Raw genomic sequence first — 2,649 nt, 5'->3', positions numbered from 1 at the left:
CAAGAAGAAAGAGAGGGAAAGAGAGAAGGAAGAGAGGGAAAAGAGGAGAGGAAAAGAGAGGAAAGATAGAAACATTGAGGAAGAGCGCAACTTTGACTAAAATTGATTAAAAAGGCTGAAAGTTTAAAGACTTTGTATTATTATCAGCCATATCCATTGTGTAGAACAAACAAGCATGACCCTAAAGAGCTGAGAGGTGGATATATTGCCTGAAAAGAAACAAATATAACATAATATACATGGATGAAATCACAAATGACCCTGGAGGGAGAGACAGAAGGAGGAAGGGAGAGAGGGGTGAGAGAGGAAGGGAGGCAGAGAAAGAGAGAGGGTGATGGAGAGAGAGATTGAGAAGGATGGAGGGAGGGAGAGACAGAGGGAGGGAGAAGGAAGGGGGAAGACTGAAGGAAGGAGGAGGGAACAGAAGAGGGAGGAAGACAGAGAAAAGAAGAAGGAGGGAGGGAGGCATAGAAAAGAGTGAGACAGGAGGGAGTGAGAGAGAGGAAGGGAGAAGAGAGAGACAGAGAAGGAGTTGGAAGGAGAGAGTGAAGGATGGAGGGAGGGAGAGACAGAGGGAGGGAGAGACAGACAGATAAGGAGATGGACAGACAGACAGACAGACAAACAGACAGACAGAAGTGGACGCAAAATGATATAGCCTGATGATCATAGTTAGTCTAGTTAGTTGACTCCTACAGCAAGCCTGGAGTAATCAGTAGACTGTCTGTGAAAGGGTTGTCATGGTTACTAAGGGCCTGGGGGCCATGTTTATAAACATCTCTTTGATCTGTTCACGACCGCACCTGCTCTTAATGTCTCCTGTAGCCCACCGCGCACTTCAGACACTGAGAGCAAGCTCTCAAACAAAGCCTCAGACTGCCCAAACTATTACTGCTCCGGTCAAATGACGTCATCCTGAGCACCACAAGGCGCTTTGTGCACGTAATGGTATAAAATTTATATGGATAAACATAAAAATGTGGTCATATCAGCGATTTAAAAAGTGGTTCGCTGTGCGTTTCGGCTGGAAATGCAAAGAAAGTTATACAGGAGAGTGAATGACGGAGTTGTGTTACTCTTGTCGTTTGGAGCTCAACCAGCCAAAAGTAAAAGGCCTATCACAACACTGGGCGGATTTTCTGAAACTAGACAAAAATACCTACGTTTTGATGTATGAATTGTGTATGACAAGTAGATATTGAGGGCGTGAGAGCAGTTTTTAGAGAAGGAACTAAGATAATTTTTTCGAGCTTCACTCTGGATGATGACATCATCACTCTAAGCGCAGCAATACACTCTGTTTAATCGATAAAATTTCCTGAAATGATCACTAAACTTAAACAGCTTTTTCACAAAAACTGTAAAAGATATCAAACTGAAAAGATACGTTTGGATAGCTGAATATTTTGTGAACATTTTAAAGTTTGTTTGGCGTCTGTAGGTGAAAGTATGAAGGAGAGCTGAATCTTTTGGGAGCGGAAGAAGATTTTAAGGAGTTGAAGGCGCCTTTCATTGACTTTAATGTTAAAAAAAAAATTAAAAAGCTGAATATTTTAAAAAGTATAAATAGTAGAAAAAAGTTGAAGAAGTCCCATCATTAGCTGAAAGAGCTGAACATTTGAAAAGTGGAATGGTTTAAATAGGTGAAAGTATGCAGAAGTTCGGGAGGCAAAAACGTACGGAATAATAATAAAACTAAGAACTAGAAAATGCATTTCCTGCAGAAAATGCGTGGGAATGCTGAATAGCTGAATTACAAAGCTAACGGATGAAATAGCTAAACTGTAAGAAGAAGATGAAGTAGTGAAAATAGTTGAAAAAGTAGGAATGGTTTTTAAATTTCATATCATACTACCACTAATGTACAACATGTGGAATAATTTCGTTTTTGAAAAGCTTATGTTATAGCTAAACTGGATTGCTGGTTAAAATGTAAGAAAAAGGTGAAAGTTGTCAGACAGATAGATGGACGATCTGAGAGAGGAAAGAGGAAAGAGATAGGACAGAGAAAGAGGCCAGATAACAGAGAAAAGAGAACAGAAAAAAGAAAGAAGACAGTGAAGAGGACAGAGAACAGAAAGAGAACAGAGGACACATGAAGAGGAAAGGAGGAGAAAGAAGAAAGAGGATAGAAAGAGGAAAGAGGACAGAAAGAAGAAAGAGGATAGAAAGAGGAAAGAAGAAAGAGGACAGAAAGAGGAAAGAGGACAGAGGACAAAGCAGAACGAGGGACAGAAAGAAGAAAGAGGAAAGAAAGAAGAAAGAGGACAGAAGAAAGTGACAGAAAAGGAAAGAAGAAAGAGGACAGAAAGAAGAGCACAGAAAGAGGGAAGAAGAAAGAGAAAGAGGACAGGGAGCTTAGAGGAAAGAAAGAGGAAGAAGAAAAGAGGACAGAAAGAGGAAAGAGGACAGGAGCCAGAGGCCAGAAAGAGGAAAGAAAGAAGAAAGAGGACAGAGGGAAGAATAAAGAGGGAAGAAAAGAGGACAGAAAGAGGAAAAGAGAACAGAGAGAGCAAGAGAACAGAAAGAGGAAAGAAGAAAGGACAGAAAGAGGACAGAAAAGAAGAAAGAGGACAGAGAGGAACTAAGAGGAAAGGAAGAGGAAAGAGAACAGAGGACAGAAAGAGGAAAGAGAAAAGAGACAGGAGG

Source organism: Perca fluviatilis, chromosome 17 (genome assembly GCF_010015445.1).
Source record: "Perca fluviatilis chromosome 17, GENO_Pfluv_1.0, whole genome shotgun sequence".
Taxonomy (NCBI): Eukaryota; Metazoa; Chordata; class Actinopteri; order Perciformes; family Percidae; genus Perca; species Perca fluviatilis.
The sequence above is the reverse complement of the archived record's forward strand: the minus strand, read 5'-3'. Positions refer to the sequence as shown.